General features: G+C 39.4%; 1 protein-coding gene across 19 annotated transcripts in view; it reads left to right on the top strand.

The window, feature by feature from the left end:
- The window catches only part of LOC105480824 (teneurin transmembrane protein 2), a 3,943,693-nt gene that overhangs the window by 3,553,483 nt on the left and 371,406 nt on the right, over positions 1 to 18,804 (top strand). The window lies entirely within an intron of this gene.

The raw sequence follows: 18,804 nt of genomic DNA, 5'->3' as shown, positions 1-18,804 counted from the left end.
TGACAACGCTGAAACAAGGGCTGGGGGAAGGTGGTGTGGGGAGCATCAAGGTGAAATGCATTTGTTGTTTTATGGCATGGTATTTTCAAGATACAATTGTAGAAGGTCAAAGTTATTGAAGAGGTTTTGCTTATCATAACAGGGTTTGGGCCTCCTTCAGTGGAAGGCATTTCCCCATTGCTGCATGTGTGAGCATGCTGGTCTCAAAGGTGAAGCGCAGAGAGACACCGGCACAATGAATTTTGTATTACTACAATACTGGGCATAGCTGAGTGACCTTAGACACCCTCACATGCCCAATTTTTGTGTATCTCAGATCCCCTGGATTTTTTTGTTTGTTTTGGTTTTTGGTTTTTTGATGTTGTTGTTGTTTGTTTGTTTTGGCTTTTAACTTCTAGTCCTTGCTTATTTCGATGATTTTGAAATTACAATGTGTTCCCTTGACATCAATACTGAATGTCTTGCCAAGTCTGAAGTGTTTGGGGGGGTGACCTCTCCTGTAACCCTTTACTTGTGACCTCACTTGAATTTAACAAGTTGATGGTGTGGTACTATGATAAATACTGCCTCTAAATCCATAGTTCTTATTTTGATTTTCTCATTCACAGAACAAACAGACTGGACCCAAGGTCCTGTCCCACTTTTGAAGATTTTGTGGCCACTGTCTTAGCTCCCAATCTCTGAATCTTGGGTGGAATTGCCCTGGACCCAAAAATAATCATGACTTATTTTGATTTCTCCTGTTGGTGTTATGTTCACGTGAACATCTGAACGTAGGAATGGGCAATAACTGGAGTTTAAGTATCCATGGCCCAAGGAGAGACATTTGCAAAAATTAATTGCTCCTGACCTAAAGGGTTGGGAGTTATCTTCTGAACTGGCCACTCATGAGGTTCATTAGCATATCCCATCCAAAGCAACACAGAGCTTTCCATGCCGAGAGTGGGTCTTGATGAGATTGTGTTTAGGCTCCATCCAGGAGTATATGCCACCCACCACTGGGCCCAACCTCTACAATTAGAGAGGACCTCTCAAATACATTTAAGATGACTCATTCTGGAAATGGAATGATGGACTGCTACTTAGGATGGCCCATGCCCTTCTTCATAGCCAGGCCTGATATATTTAGTAAACTCATATTCTTTTTCAAAAAAAAATTACCTAATCAAATCTCTCATCAAATGAGCAATCCATTGTTGATATTATGAAGGCCTTTAATCTACCATAAATCTTTATTAGAACTCATCAGAGCTTCTAGTTTGAGAGAAATGTGATTATGGCACTCTTAAAATGACATTACATCATTGGGGTGATTGGTTTATCATTTGGAGAAGAGACATCAATCATAACTAGCATAACCACACAGTAAATGAATTCAACCTTTCTACCGTGGAACAATGACACTGTAATTGCTCAAAATCAGGCTTAAAATGAAATCGGAAAATGCTCTTTCTTCAAATATGATGTTAACTTAATGGAATATATTATGAAAAATCATGTTTGAGGAAATTCTATATAATTAAAAATATGTGGAAATATATTCCCTTTTTACTTTCATCAGAACCTGATTTTAGCTACCGAGCCCTTTTTTTGCTGCAGAGATTATGTTGCATTTAATTGAACTACCTTCACTTATGTTTTGCTGCTTTTTATTTCATACTATGTAATCGTGATGAATATTGTATTATGAAGGACAAGAGGCTTTTGAAATGAGGTGCACCTGCTGATAGCTTTTTAAAAACAGACAATTATTAGGGATAAAATGAGCTTTTAAAAACTATATCCTTTTATGCATATATGGATACCCAGGCAATGATGATTTCCATAAGAGAGGTCAGTTCATATCTTGAGGCCATCTGGAATGTTTTCTTAGCAATAATGCAGTGAGTGATTTCCTTTCTTTTGGACAGTGTATCAGATTGAAACTTGTTGATAGGATATTTATGTCAGCTTTATGCCTAATCAAGACCTCATTTTGGTGGACACAACAGATCTGTGTGTTCAGAGTCAAACTTACCCATTTTTCATCACTCACACCAATTTGTTCAGCTCACTTAAGACTGATAGCGATTTAAGCTTCAGTAACAGGAGAAAATACCACAGAAAATTTAAGGGTCCATTTTCATCCCAAACAGGAGCTGTGCTGATATGATTTCTTCAACTGAGGGGATGAAGACCCAATTGTGCAATACCCTTGTTTTCAGCAGGTACTTATCATCAGAGAGTTTGTTAAAGCTCCAGTCAACAGGCAGTCATTTGAAATTCTGGACTCTGGCTTAGCTAAAATGAGAGCAAATCAAGTTCGAGTGTGCATGTGCTCACATCTGTGTGTGTGTGTGTGTGTTTCTTGTGGAATGGATTTAAGGGCAAATTGGGGATTCTATCAAGATCTGAATGCAGTTGCCATGAATTTAAATTTGATATAAAGGATTGAAAATAGAGTTTGACACGGAAGATGCAAAGTGCAGAGCTATGTCTGAATGTTTTGAATTGAGTCTGATGAAAGGGGCTGAATTTTTCAGGAGGTGTCACAGCACAAACAAAGTGGCCGTGTGTTTGGGTGTGTTGTGTTTAGTTGGTTAATTACACAGAATTTTTTTAATTTCTCTCTTGGCAATGACCCTGTGTTCTGAGAATCTGGTACTACTTCGGTCTGTGTCTCTTTCTTAGGTGAAATAAAACACTTTCCAACACATCAGCCGATATACGACAGTAAAACATTATTTCCTGCTCTCCTCTTATAGTTGCTGTTATTATTTGATGTCGGTGAAGCCCATCATTAGGAGGGTCACAGTACACAGTTCCTGCCCACGGAGCACCTGCTCTTTAGAAACAAACGGGACATAAACTACAGGAACTAAAATGTTTTTCCCCAACATGAAAAACTCCTCAAAGCAACAACAAAGCTTCATCTTTATGGCTTGAGTGTCATTATTTTCTATGACAGCAGTGCATTCTTTACTGGACGGTACTCAAACCTTGCCACCTTTGGAGCCAAATTGCTCTAACCCTCAATCTATGCCAATCAAGCAGATACCCAGGTACAGTTAGTGAGATGTTTATAGGAGTGATGTTTCTCTCCCCCTTAAGCATTTTCTTTCAGATAGCTGAGCTCCAGCGAGTGGCTCATTCTGTGTTCTGACCTTCTGCCAGAGCAGGTTACTCCAGAGATGTTTCTTGTATACAGAAGCATAATTTCAAATCCTATGAAACAACTCATCTGGAAAAAAAAAAATCTAGATCCCAGCAGCAGCATAATGGAGGCTCCTGCAGATGGAAGAATGAGACTACCTTCCAAATCAGAATAGGGTTTGCAGTTTGCTCTCAGCATATGATGCAGAAAATATACAAGCAACCACATTATCTTCTAAAAGCACTGGCGTTCCTCTACCTGTGAAACTGAATTTTAGTTTTCTTTAAAGTTTAAATAAAGGGGCTTTGAACACTCATTAGTAGCATCAGACTATACACATAAGAAATGTAGTAACCAAGATGCCCTAGTCAGGACATTTTGGTAGAGCTTATTTGGCAAAAGAGCTGTCCCAATCAGAGAGTCTCTGTTTGTAACTGAGCACACGAAGGGTGCCTTGACCCTTTTTAAAAGAGCAATGTCTTCGTTAATTCTAAATGAAAATAGAATATCAAAATCAGCAGGCTTTGAGGTTGCCTAAGATCAATAAGTTGCCTGTCTAATTTATCATGCATCATAAAACAAATGAGATTCATTCATTCATTCATTCATTCATTCATTCCTTTTTTGCACCTCCCTCATATGTAACAGCTTATAACAATTGTTACTTTTTTTCTGAGACAAAGTCTTGTTGATCCAGGCTGGAGTACGATGGCGTGACCTTGGCTCACTGCAACCTCTGCCTCCCAGGTTCAAGTGATTCTCATGCCTCAGTCTCCCTAGATGCTGGGATTACAGGTGCACACCACTATACCCAGCTAATTTTTGTATTTTTAGTAGAAATGGGTTTTCACTGTGTTGGCCAAGCTGCTCTCGAACTCCTGGCCTCAAATGACCCACCCACCTCCACCTCCCAAAGTGCTAGGATCATTGGTATGAGCTACCACGCCCAGCCAACAATTGGTTTAAAAAAATTAAGCTATAATTAGATGATACAATAAAGGTAAAGGAAAAATTTAGGGGGGAAGATATACATATATGCTCAAATGTATAAAGTCCTATTCCATTATTTAAGATAGAGAACTTGATTTTAAGCTTCCTAGCAACCAAAGCAAAAAGGGAAGCATGGGGAAAAGAAGATGCATAACACCCCATGAGATAAAAGCAAATCAGTCATTTCAGGGAAATTCTGTGAATCCTCACAATGAGGCCAGAAAGAAGTTGGTCATAAAGGAGCTCATGTGTGTATCCAGATGACTGGATTCTTAGTAACATCATATAATACATATGCTAATTTTCTGTCAAAATTCCTTGTAACCTCCCTCTAAATAAGACATAGAGCACACTTTCCACGTGAAAACAATTCTACAAATGTCCAATATTTGCACAGTCCAAGGGCAAAACTTGATCGATAGACAAACCTTAGTTCTACTAAAGGACCATGTAAATTTCATGCCCTATAGGCAACAGACCTTAAATATCATTGCTCATAACTGAAGTTTTATGGGAATTAGCAGACTTTGAGGTTAAAATCACCATTCAGGACCCGAAAAGCAGATGTTCTGTGTTATAGTTCTGTCCTGACAGCCACTTGGAGGTTAGAATTGATACCCTCTCATGAAAACTTCAGGACAGCCTCACTCATCTGGTCCCAAGGATCCATCCATGGGGCTGGATTTGGGATGAGGAAGAAGTCAATATTTTTAACTTAATGAAACTTCTTCTCCTTACATATCTTAGGTTTTAGAAAGAAATTTTTTTCTGAGATGTTGTAAATTTTCTTGCCTCCCTAAGCAGATTATGCCCATTGTAATTTAATTTAATTTAGGATTCCCTGAATAGCTCACAGCAGTTCTTATGCACATTGATGATTGTATGGTGCTGATAATACTATCTTGCTTTTTTTTACAAAAGTCATTGTACATCCTGTGGTTGTTTATCCCACTTCTCCTAATGTTCTGCATTTTAACTGCTTATTGTGCTCTTTATCAGCTTTTCTTCCTCCTCCCAGCATCACTTTATTCTTCAGGGACATCCACTGCAGTTTCCCTGGTGACAGATTCATAGTAGACACTCACTAAGTATTTGTTAAATAAATGAATGAGTGTCTATAGTAACCACCTTTAGTTTTCACTCTTGATTTTGGGGTCAGGATATCAAGTGCAAACATCATTCACTTTCCCATGTTGGATCTGTACTGTGCATGAGCCACTTGGACTCCAGGTTCTTCCCCAAGTCCCTTGGATGTCTGGTTCAGACATTCAGAACTATCTGTGGCTCCTTCCTGGCATCCAGGCAGAGGTCTGGTTCCAGCTGCCTCTCCTCTGGGTGGGTACTAGGCCCACTGGGTAGTACAGGCTAAGTCCAGCATGTTATCTTTTCTGTAGAGGTCACAGAAACAGCCATCTCTCTTGCCCCAAATGCAGAACCACAAAGGACTTGGGCTTTCAGCTCATGGACCTTTTTCTCCCTCAACACTAGTTAGTATGCTAAGTACTTAATATGACTTTCTTCATGTACTTGTATTTGGTGCCCCCCACCTCCCAATGCATCAAGGATTATCATCATACCCATTTTATAGATGACAAAACCATGTCACAAAGAGGTTAAGTAACGTACCAAAGTCATAAAGCTGGAAAGTGAAGGATTTCGGCTTCAACCTTAACCTTCCTAATTGCAGAGACTTTTCTCCTCACTCCTCTGTTAAATGTTAACCTCAGAATATTTGTTTGGCTGATTGAGATATACAACAGACAGTGAAAGCATTGTATTAAAGGGCACGGGTTACAATTTTTTAAAGATTTCTTAAAACTAAATACGGCATCACAAAATACCCTTCACGCCCACTGTTTGGCAAACACACATATCCCCAGACACTTTCCCTGGAGATTCTGATTCCCTAAGCTCAGGAGGGGCTAAGGAACTCTGCATTTACCATTCCCTTCAGGTGAAGCCTGTGCTCTGACAAGTCTTGGAACCATTAATGTAGTGGGGAAGCTCTAAAATGAAAGTTGGAGAACTTGAGTTTTCTTCACACTGCTCCTGATTCACAGCATGATTTTTGTCAGGTCATTCAATCATTGTGTTAGTCTGTTCTCACATTGCTATGAAGAAACACCCGACACTGGGTAATTTATAAAGGAAAGAGATTTAATTGACTCACAGTTCTGCATGGCTGGGAAGGCCTAAGGAAATGTACAATCATGGCAGAAGGTGAAGGGGAAGAATGGCACCTTCTTCACAAAGCAGCAGGAAGGAGAAGTGCAAACAGGGGTAATGCCAGATGCCTATGAAAGCATCAGATCTTGTGAGACTCACTCACTATCAAGAGAACAGCATGGAAGAAACTGCCCCATGATCCAATTACCTCCACCTGGTACCACCCTTGACATGTGGGGATTATGAGAATTACAATTCAAGATGAGATTTTGAGTGGGAACACAGCCAAACCATATTAATCATCATGAACCTCAGTTTCCCTATCTGATTAGATTGAGCATTGACTTAAAAGGCCTCTTGTTCTAGTATTCTGTGTCTGTAAGCTCCTTGTATCTGGCTGGACCAAGCTGTCCCAATGTTAGAGACTCCCCAACTCTTCCTCTGTATAGTGTGGATTTCATCCCAATATCTGGGACATTGTCAAAACTAAGGCCTACACAGTCATGCAAAACAGATCCTTGTAACTTACATGCAAAAGTTGACAAGAGTGGTTTTGGGATGTTACAACACTTGGCTGAAAATGTTGATGGCAATCCCATCAAGGAGAGAAAGTACAGCTCCACCAACACAAACCTGGGCTCCCAAAGACCCTCACCCTGGCCTCCTAAACAAGGTCTCCCACCCCAATAATTGGGAACAAATAGTCCTCAGGACTCTCTCGGCATTGTTAACTTGCCTAGCAATGTAGCAAATAGAGATTAGACTTTTTCTTCTTTTCCTTTGTGCCTTCTTGAAACAGAAAAACACTGCACATGAGCACGTGCACACACACACACACACACGTATATGTGTAGTTTGTAGGTCCAGCAATTTCCAGCCCAACTAGAGTCAGGACCACTCTTCTGCACCGTGGTGCAAATGAGCACACAATCAAGATGGACAGGTAATTCCTTTAGAGATGCACAGCATGGAAGTGACGGACAGCAGAGAACTGCTCTTTCTCAGCAAATAATCTTGATATTGACAAAATTCTCAGGGTCGATAGGCATTGTGTACATTCTACCTCGCCATTTCTGTCCCTGGCTGCTTGGTACATACAAAAAGATATCCTAGGCAAGCCCAGAGACTGGGAACTACAACTGATATCTTAACAGTTCCTGCCCTAGTAATTTTTACCTGGAACTTCAGCTTCTCCCAAATTCTCTTAAAGAGTAGATTCAATTCTAACTAGCTTCCTGCATAATATTCAATAGTCATTTTTAAAAGTGTCCCCAGTCCCTTGTTAGAGATGTCTCAATTCTTGAGTTGAATCAAAGGATTTCATTATTTTACCAGTGGGCAGTTTCAACAGAAATTATAGCCCCAGCCCTGGGTACATCTCTTAGACCCATATCCGAAATAATCATGAAGAGTGTGGACTCTGACATCCACACTACATAGATTCAAATCATAGGTCAGCCACTTTGTAACACTATAATCTTGAGCAACTTACTTAATCTATACCTCAGTATTTTTATCTGTAAAACAATAATAAGTGTCTACTAGTTCTAAAGCTGTTATAAATATTTAAATGATATTCTGATACATCTAAACACTGTTAAAAGAGGCTGAGACAATTGCAGCAATGGTTGGGTTTGAGAGTACTTGCTTTCTAATTTAACAAACAATGTTCTATTGTGGGCAAATATATATAACATGAAATTACCATTTACACTATTTTTAAGTGTACAGTTCTATGGCTTTAAGTATGTTCGCAGTTATGCAACCATCACAACCATCCATCTCTAAAACATATTCATCTTCCTCAACAGAAACTCTATACCCATTAAACACTAACTCCCTTTCCCTCAGCCCCTGGCAATCACTATTTTATTTCTGTCTCTATGAATTTGTGTCTAAGTACCTCATATCAATGAAATTACACAGTATTTGTCCTTTTGTGATGGACTTATTTCACTTAGCATAATGTCTTCAAGTTTCATCCATGTTGTAGCATGTAATTCTACAGGATAGAATTTTCTTCCTTTTAAAGCTGAAAACTATTCCATTTTCTCTATATACCACATTTTGTTTATTCACTCCTCGCTTACTAGACACTTGGGTGGTTTCTACCTTTTGTTTATTGTGAATAATGCTGCTAGGAATATTGGTGTACAAATAATTGAGCATCTGCTTTGACCTCTTTTGGATGTGTCACCAAAAGTGGAATCACTGAATCATACAGTAATTCTATACTTAATTTTTTAAAGATTTAACATGCTGTTTTGTACAGTGTCTGCACCACTGTACATTCCCACCAGCAATACACAAGGGCTCCAATCTCTCTACATCCTCTCCAATACTTGTTACCTTCTGTGTTTTTGATAACAGCTATCCTATTGGTGTGAAATGGAATTTCTTCATGGTTTTAATTTGCATTTCTCTAATGATCAGTTCTTTTCATGTGCTTATTGCCTGTTTTTATATCTTCTTTGAAGAAATGTCTATTCAAGTCCTTTGCCTAATTTTTAAACAGATCATTTGTTTTTTGTTGATATTGTTGAGTTGTAGGAGTTCTTTATGTATTCTGGATACCAATTGCTTATCAGATAGGTGATTTGCAAATATTTTATCCTATGCCATAGGTTATCTTTTCATTCTTTGATGGTGTCCTTTGATGTGTGAGGGTTTTTAATCTTGGTGTGGTCCAACATATCTATTTTGTTGTCTATGCTTTTGGTGTCATGCAACAAATACTGTTAAAGGCTTATTCTATGGCAGCCATTTTTCTAAATTTTTACAAATGGTAATTCATTTAATCCTCACCAATGAGAAAGAGAAAAGCAGCTCTTGATTCTGGGAACAGACATGACAATAAAAACTAGGCTTAGGTGCATTAGGAGGTGGCTTGTCACTCACAGCTAGGTTGTAGTGTTCTCCTACTGAACATAAACAATCTTATAGAACACCAGCACAAGGCCACTCCATGGTTGTGGTGACATGAAATAAGATGACAAGAAGACCACACCATGATCTGGCCTCAAAACAGACAAAACCAAAGTCACTGTCCAGACAACAAAAATACAAAACACCCCTCTCTCTAGGCTAAAATGGGGTGACTACTGTTTTTTTGGTTTTTGTTTTGTTTTTTCTTTGAGATGGAGTCTCGCTCTGTTGGCCAGGCCAGAGTGCAGTGGCATGATCTCGGCTCACTCCAACCTCCGTCTCCTGGGCTCAAGCAATTCCACTGCCTCAGGCTCACGAGTAGCTGGGATTACAGGCATGTGCCACCATGCTCGGCTAATTTTTGTATTTTTAGTAGAGACAGGGTTTCACCGTGTTGGACAGGCTGGCCTCAAACTCCTGACTTCAGGTGATCCGCCCACCTCTGCCTCCCAAAGTGCTGGAATTACAGGCATGAGCCACTGCCCCCAGTCCACAAGCCCTTTCTAACACTCTTACTGAAGCACCCTTCTGGCTCCCCTTGTGTGTCTTCTCCCTCATGAGTTAATCAACTGTGTTAGGCCACAGTGTGATCCTGCCTGGTGGTGTTTTGACTGGAGGACATGGACACCTTTATGCTGTGAGTTGGGATCGTTATCCCCGTTGTACAGGTGGGAAAACTGTGGCACAGTGAGGTTAAGTAATTTGCCATAGGATATATGGTTATTAAGTAGTACAAGAACTTGACCCAAAGAAATTAGTCTCCAGAGTGATAAGTATGTAGAAATTTAAGTGAATTTTTAAAAGACAATTCCAGAAAAAAATACATTCAAGAAATAAAATGTAGTCATCATTTACTGCATGGCCCAGCTCTGAATAGCATTTACATGGCCATAGTAATGTAAGCATTGAACAATGACTTAGCTTTTAAATCAGAAGGATGAGAGGATATGTGGGCTGGGCAGGTAGAGGGAAAAGCCAAGACCTGCATCTTTTATAGTAAGAAGTTACTAGATAATTCAAGAAGTTACTAAATAAAATGGAAAATGCAAGAAATAGCAGCAAAGCATGTTATTTATAGAACTAGAGATAAATGCCAAAATAATTAGCTATAAAAAGGTAAATGTGGTTGCTGCTGGGAAGGAAGAAATTGGCAGTGATGGAAGAAGATTGCTATTTTTGAACTGAATGTTATAGAATGATTTATTTCTTTAAACTATGTGCACTTTTTCTTCTGATGAAAAGAAAACATTTACAGGAGATTGGGCATGCAAAACACTTAATAAAATGTTAAAACCCCAAAATAGTAGTTATTTACTTCTCTCAAATATATTTTATTCAACAAGTATGTATTGATCAGGGCCAATGTGTTTGAAATGACATCAGGTGCTGTGAACCTGAGTAGTTAGGCATTGGAGCAATTGCGTCAAACCCGCAGATTTGTCTGTATCTGCCTCTGTTGATTAGGGAGCCCTGTGGAGTTGTTGGGGCTTTACCTCTTTATCCCAACACAGCTTAGGATGGCATGAGAACAGAGAAGATATCATGACCTACTGTTCCTCCTCGTTTCTAATCCAGTGTCCATCTAAGCACAGGTACCATCATTTCCTCAGAGCTTTCCCAACCAACTCAGCCCAACTAGAGCTTTCCTTTTGCAGAATTACAGAACAGCCTTATAGTCTGCCTTATTCAATTTAGCACCTCATTGCATTCTGATTTGTAATATTCTCTTGGTGTTTCATGCATATAAGTCACTTGTGTCAACATCAAATTGTCACCACTTAAAGACAATGGTCATTTCTTTGGTCTTTTTGTGTCCCTTAGCACATGGTGCAGGTAGAGATAAGCTCAAGAGCTAGATCCTTATTGATCTGACTTAAGCAGGACAATGTTAGAGTGGGGCAACAAAAAGGTGGCAGCAGCCCCCACCAAGTCCTTCAGATTTGGGCCTGTTGACTGCAGGTCACTGTAATGTTTTTAGATCTGAGACTATCTGTGATTGTGGGTGTGATCACATTTAGAAAGAAAAGAAAAAATACCATAGGGCATGATGAGAAAAGAAGTGTGTTTGTCTAACCTGCGTCTTCCTTGGAAAGGACAGAGAGATGTGAATCCAAAATAATAGTTCTTTCTTCATTTGTTTAGTAGCTGCTATCCTGAGTTGATGTTGCCTTGGTCATAGTTGCTTCCATTGATAAATATTTTGTGGGGTATAGCTACAATCCTAGGGAATGCATGGGCTTAGTGTATGGATTCGTTTGCTAGAGCTGCCCTAACAAAGTACCACAAACTAGGTGGCTGAAAATGACTGAATATTATTCTGTCACAGTTCTAGAGGCTACAAGTTCCAAACCATACTCCTTCCAAATGCCCTAGAGAAGAGTCCTTCCTTGCCTCTTCTAACTTGTGGTAGCTGCCAGCAATGCTTAGCATTCTTTGGTTGTGGCAGCATAACTCCAACCCCTGCCTCCACCTTCTAATGGCCCTCTTCTCCCTGCGTGTGTCTGTCGGTCTTGAACTCTCTCTCCTTATAGGGATACCAATTATTGCATTTAGGACTCACCATAATTGAGGATAAATTTATTTGAATTAAATCTGCAAATAACTTCACAAAATCCAAATAAGGTCACATTCCCAGCTATCAGGAGTCAGGACTTCATATCTTTTGGAGAAACACAACTCAACCCACAACAGAATCCAGTTGAATACTCAGCAGGATAGAGATACTAGAAGTAGCTCCCCAGGTCTTCTCTATTATTGAACCCACCATGCTCCTTGACTGCATTCTCCATTAGATTTAAGTTCTTTGAAGGCAAAAACCCTATTTCCCTTGTGTCTCATTTCATTCTATGCATTTAGCTAGCACTGAGCATGGCACATAGCAGATGCTTAATAAATTCTAGGTGAATTAACAAATAGTGCATGCAGTCACAGGATGGAGGAAAGGTATGCAGAGGTTATTTGCAATATCCAAAGAATGGTCCAAGAAAATAGTGCACGCACACCCTAGCTCACGGGCTGGCTCCCTCTATCTGCAGTAGGAGAGACAGAGAATGAAGAAGGCATTTCTGGATGATGGCATAGTGCAACATGAATGCAAAGAAAGCCAGAAGCAAACAGAGAAAGCCAATGTAGTTAATATTTAAACTCTAGAATCCAAGTAAACTAGTTAAAACATAGAAAAACTGTTTTGTGCGGTGCTTTAAAATTCTAGCACCGGCCTTTCATTTGATTTCCCCAGGGCCAATACAGTTCTCTCTTTTGTCATTTTCCATCAGATCTTTTGTTTTGTGACTTCTGTTGCTTATTATCCTTATTCCTTTCTGGTGCTTGTAAAGCCAAAGATGAGAGGGTACATGCATTCTGATACTGAAGCATTTAGGCGGTTATCACTTAAATTAATGTTTTCTGCTAGAGTTATATTTTAGTGGAAAACAATAATTGTCTCTAAGACAGCATCTTGGAGTTGAACCAATTCTATCAGTGAACACTCAACCATGGGAAGCTAACAATAAAATGCAGTGATCAATCGTTCTTCTTTTCTCTCTTCCACTCCAAAGGCAGACATTACATCCCTTTGCTTAAATAAATAAATAAATAAATAAAATAAAATAAAAAATAAAAAACTGATGGTAGAGCACCTTTTTAACACCTCAGCAGTCAGTTTCCCTATAGAAAAAGACCCCCAAATTCATCTTTATTACGACTTCCCACCCCTCACCCTCACTTAGGATTTACAAAGATGCCTTTGCGTAAGTTATAAACTTGCAAACCTCTGCTTTTGAATTGTGTTGATGTCCACTGTGGATAGAGGGCTGTGGGACAGGACTATCTTCCTGCATGCTAGCTCCCCGAATAATTCCACGATGCAATCTATGGCATTCACACTTGACTAGGATCGCATTTCAATCTGTTCCATCTGATTGGATACTGTGTTTTCTTCCCGTCTGTGGTAATGGAGCACTCGTTCCCAGTTCCCAAGGTTATTTTCATCTCAATGACCTTTTGTGTCTCCCTGGGGAGCCTGACCATTACCCACCCCCCTTTCCCTCTATCTGCTTGGAATATTGCTTCACTTGTCGCTCTTTCTGTAGTAACTACTGTCTTTGATACATTCCTATCAGCGACTTTATTCCTGAAGGAGCAGTGATCTTTACCAGTTTGTGATTCCCCCTTTTTCTCTGTGGGTTCTTCTCGTGGTCTTACAGCTCAGTTCAAGCAATTTGCTTTTAAAGATGAAAAGAAAGAGGCTGGGACACCACCTGTTTAAGACATTAGGATGCTGGGTTTCTGATTTTTTTACTAACCTGCGTGCCTTCTCGTGAAGACTGAAAACTGGTTAGAATATAAGAGATGGAGGATCTGTTGTGAAAATAATTCACAGGGAGGGGAAAAAGTCATATTACACTGGGCAGACTTGGCCTTTTCTGCTACTCTTTATTGATCTCAAATTGCTGAAAGGGTTCAGAAGATCAAAAGAATCTGTGAAACAAAGAAAGGAAACCATGGTGAAGAAAGAAACGGCCCTGAGATGGTGGCAGCCAGAGAATCTGTCTGAGTCCTAATTCTACCCAAAACTCACGGTGTCCCCTGGGCAGTCCCTTCTCCTGTTGGGCCCTCTGTTTTGTTTTTTGTAGTGTTGGGAGGCTTTGAGTCAGATGTTTTGAAAGTTCTTTTCCAACTTTCAAATATCATGATTCTAGGAAAAGACTGAGAACTAGGCACAACACATTATTCCACTTCCAGTGATGTGCTGAGTCGCCAAGTCTGTCGCCTCTCTATAAAAACACACAGAAACAACTTTTTCCTCCCAAAGGGAGGAAACTAAAGCTGTTGCCCCTTTCTGGATTGGTGAGGATAATGATATTAAATAGTAATCATCATCACTTATGTTTGTGTAATATTTTCTATTTCAAGGAACAAGATCATGTCCTTTCTTTTAGATTGCAAACATCTGACCCTTGGTCAAAGGAGCTTGCAAACCAAATTGATTTGTCCTGCTTGGTATTATTTTTTAAATTATGCTTTACTTAGGTGACAATGTTGAAAAACCAAGAGATGTACATAAACACTCATAATTCTATCCTTCCTGAAATAATAACATAACTAGTAATACCTACCTGCATTACGTCATGGCCACAAATCACTAGAGTACAGTAGAGACTGCCCATTTCAGATCAGTCATGATCTTTTAATTTACTCATGTATGAGATTTGCATGGCCTTTGTAGCATTTGAATCTTCAATCTCAGTTATCTAGCTTGTTGGCAACAGTGATGATGATGATAATGATGATGATGATGATGTTACCACTGCTAATGTCATTAACAATAATCTCCATCTCCATGTTGGCACACCATCTTTACTTTTAGAAAACACTATCATGTGTATTACCCATTTAAATCCCCACTACAACCATCTGTGAGGAAGATATAGAAGGTATTATTATCTCTACTTAACAGATAATCTATTTGAGGGATAAAAATTTCAAGTGACTTACCAGTGGACCATATTTAGTCTAATGATCTCAAATTTTCCACTATCAAAGTCTTTTTAAAACTTTTTTAATATACTCTGTGTTTCACAGGACTTGGTCTCCCTATTCACATGTATTTAAAAATAGGTTGTTTACTTGTTTTGTGTTACATGAAGATATATAGATAGGTAGGTACCTCTAACCTCTACTCTCAATGATGAATTTATTTACCAAGTACAATCATAACTGCTAATAGACAAATTCTTTGATTCCTTTGCACAATTACTCTTTTTTTTTTTTTTTTTTTTTTTGAGACAGGGTCTCCCTCTGTTACCCAGGCTGGAGTGCAGTGGCACAATCTCCACTCACTGCAGCCTCAGCCTTCCCAGTTGAAGTGATTCTCCTGCCTCAGCCTCCCGATTACAATTACTCTTCATTTCAATGCTTTCCTAGCTGGACTTCTTAACAAGTACATACAATTAGGAGGAAGGGAAGTTTAAGTGGGCCATGAAAAGGTCAGGTGAGTTTTAGGGAGCCTGGACCCAATATCCTTATTACATAGCTGGGGCTTATGCTGACCCACCAAGGTCAGTGCTAAGGGAGTTATAAGCAGAATTCAAACTCAAGTTTTTGTTACTGTTTTTATGTTTGACACGGGAGTATACAGCATGGGAGATCACCTCACCTCTGGTTCTGAGGTTGGTACTCAGAAGCTATGGACTGTCAGCATATTTTGATTAAACACCTATCATGTGTCCACCATGTCATAGGTGCTGGGCATTGCCTGGGTTTGAAGATCTATCATCACATCTGAGTCAGGTCCTTGGCTTCCTTCTGGCATTCTGTTTGACACTGATGAGTTCTGAGAACCTGCTGGCCTTGACTTGCCCACTTCCTCACAGCAGCACAGACTCAGCATGAGATCCTTTTTTCCAGAATAACCCAGAGGCTTCCTAGATTTGATTGAGTTCTAGCTTGCTTTGGAATAGATTCCAACTTTTACAAAGTGAAATTTCCTATGCTAAGCAAACTCTATTTATATTTTATTGTATTCTGTTGTCAGATGCCACAAGTACTTGAAAAGAGCTTGTGATATAACATATTCTTTATTGTAATATAACATTGAAAGCACATTATGGTCTGAATTACGACATTTCACGAGAAGAAAGGAGAAATCCTACATTAAACGTACACATGATTCATAAAACTTCTAATTCCAGGAAAATTAAACTTGAAAAAGTTATTTTCCAGAATGGATGACCTGTAGTGCGCAGGTTCTTATAAGTCAAATATGGTTCTTTATAAATACGTGGAAGATATGTGCCCAACTTGTATGCAGGCCTACAGCAGTATGTTTTGCACAACCTGAATCAAACTAGGTCAGTCTTCTAAGAAACATTCCCATGTTACAATGCAACCAAACTTCAACAGGGCCTCTAGGCAGAGGAATGGTCTTCCTCTCTTGGGTGAAGAACCAAAAATGTAGCACTCTTCATTGTCAAGGTGTATGCCAAAGCATAGATCATGAGGGGAGAGCTTACACAGAATGACATGGCATGTGCCATCCAGAATCCACTGTGCAGCTGCTTAGGGACAGGAATGTTTCCATTTTCAAAACCGTGTAAGTTTCAGAGGTCAAGCTTAGCAAAGTAGCTTGGAAAGTGTATACTTAGTAGGCTTGGGGAAAAGTCGGAAGCCCATGCCCTCATTTTGCCTCGATTATAGCTCTGCAAAAACCCTCTCTTAAGAGCTCCAAAGTCTATGCCTTATTCCCTTCCCCATTTGGACTATTGTTACCCTGGGCAAGTTCTTTAATTAACTTCTCTGTGTTTTAGTTTCACCATTTATAACACAGAGATAATTATACTTCAAGATAATATGTGGGAAAAAAAATGCCTCTCCATTGCACAATGAGAAGGGGACATGCAAGTTATCATGTTTGTTTATTAATAGCAATAACGTCCCACATGAACAGTGGAATCAGCACTCTTCCCCACAGAACTCAGAACTTTTGTCCCGATTAACTCATTATGACTGATATTAACTCTGAGATTTTGCTGGCGGCGATGTGTCTTACTGTCTTTTTATTCTTCATTGGCACCTCCTGTAAGTAACTGGGTTTGGGCCGCTCAAAAATCCCTGTTTCTGATAAATAAGGGAAATTTCAGACAGGATGGTAACTCCATAGCTATTCAGGCCAAAGAGTTGGTAGATCATAAAAACAATTCACATCCTTCATGTTCAAGGTTTATATATGCATATTTCCATGGTCTTACTCACTCCAAAATTGGTCATACCAGTTCAAGGTTGGATGACAGATGTGAGCAAATCAGCGTCAGACAAGCTGAGCAGATTTTAACTTCCTATATTGTAGTAGAAAATTCCTCTCATAAAACAACGAGGCGCACAGATCAAGACCCCTGCTGTGTCCAATTAGACTTCTTTAAAAAGGAACAACCTCTTTAACTTTGTGAGTTTCTGCGGGCTGTTTATCTTTTCCTTTTGGCTTATCACGACTCTTAAATTACCTTAGCATATGCTTTGTTGCTAGTATTTTCTTGAATTTTCTTTTTTTCCATTGCCATGGGAAACAAACAAAAAAGTTTTTTTTTAAATTTTCATAAGAGGCATTTCAAGAAATTGTTAGAGGGAGAAAGAATGTTGCTTAATGAAATAAAGAAGAGATAATTTCCAAAGGCTTTTAAAACTACATAGTAGGACAATCATTCAAGTATGGGATGCACCCTTAAGCAAGATTAGGTCTTATAGGTGACAGAGGAACTAAGTTTGGTGTGTCAGCCTTGCATTCTTATTACCTTAGTTCCTGCGCTTCATACAAATTTAAGATCCAAGCAATTATGCCTAACATGCTTTTGAATATAGTAAAATCATGCATTTTATGTAGTCAGTAATCAAAGTACTGCAGTGGTTTTTCCATCCAAAGACACAGTCCCATTATGAATAATGACTCCTAGAAAAATATAGCAAGGTAGTCCAATGCAGCAGCATAATCATTTATGAATCTACCAAACCTCTTTCACACTGCAGGAAGTTTAATAGATGATCAGTTCCTTGAGGGAAGAAGCTTTCTTATTTATCTTTGTATCTTTGTTACCCAGTAAGCACCATTCCTGGCACATCAAAAATCACAGATGATTAATGGATGGATGGATGGATGGATGGATGGATGGATGGATGGATGGATGATGAATGGAGAAAAAATACTTTCCTCTTTTGGTCTTTGAAGTTTCTAGGTATTACCAATGAAGATACAGAGTATAGGGCAAGGTTCTCATACCTAAAAATCAGGCCAAACCAGCACGTTTAATAAAATATTTTTTCATTGCCCTTAGAATAAAACTCAGATCATTTATTGTGGCTAGTGTGATGTGATTTGGCCAGAGGCTAACATTCATAACTTCATCTCTTTCCATTCTCCTTTTCTCTCCCTACTCTGTGACACTAGACTTCCTTGCATTCTTTGGAAACACCCAAACTCTTTCCTGTGACAGCCTTTTACTTCCTGTTCCATCTGCCCAGAATCTTTCTCCCTATCTTTGCATGACTGGTATGGTCATTCACCAGACTCAAATATCATTCCTTAGATACCCCTGCCCCATCCAAATTTGTTCCCCTCCTCCCTTTCAGTATCCTCAACACCCAAGAGTGCCTTGCACCTAGTACGTACTCAGTAAATATCTGTTGGGTGGTTGATAAATTGTTATACATATTTTGCAAATATTTAATATGTTACTATTGAATATTTAATTTAAAAATTACTGAGGTTTTTCTTCTTCCCAAACTCCAATTAAAAAGCAAGCAATCAAAAACTCCAAACCAAGGTGAAAATGTTTCTTTTGTTTTGTTCTCCTAACTTACTAGAAGCCAAGAGGTTGCCTATTCTACTCACCATGGAAGGAAGGAAGGAAGGAAGGAAGGAAGGAAGGAAGGAAGGAAGGAAGGAAGGAAGGAAGGAAGGAAGGAAGGAGGGAGGGAGGGAGGGAGGGAGGGAGGGAGGGAGGGAGGGAGGGAGGGAGGGAGGGAGGGAGGGAGGGAAGGAAGGGAAGGAGGGAGGGAGGGAAGGAACAACTTAGAAAAGACTGAATTAAACAAAGTTT

This window comes from Macaca nemestrina, chromosome 6, assembly GCF_043159975.1.
Source record: "Macaca nemestrina isolate mMacNem1 chromosome 6, mMacNem.hap1, whole genome shotgun sequence".
In the NCBI taxonomy this organism is placed as follows: domain Eukaryota; kingdom Metazoa; phylum Chordata; class Mammalia; order Primates; family Cercopithecidae; genus Macaca; species Macaca nemestrina.
Note: the sequence above shows the minus strand (reverse complement) of the source record. Positions and strands in the feature narration are given on the sequence as shown.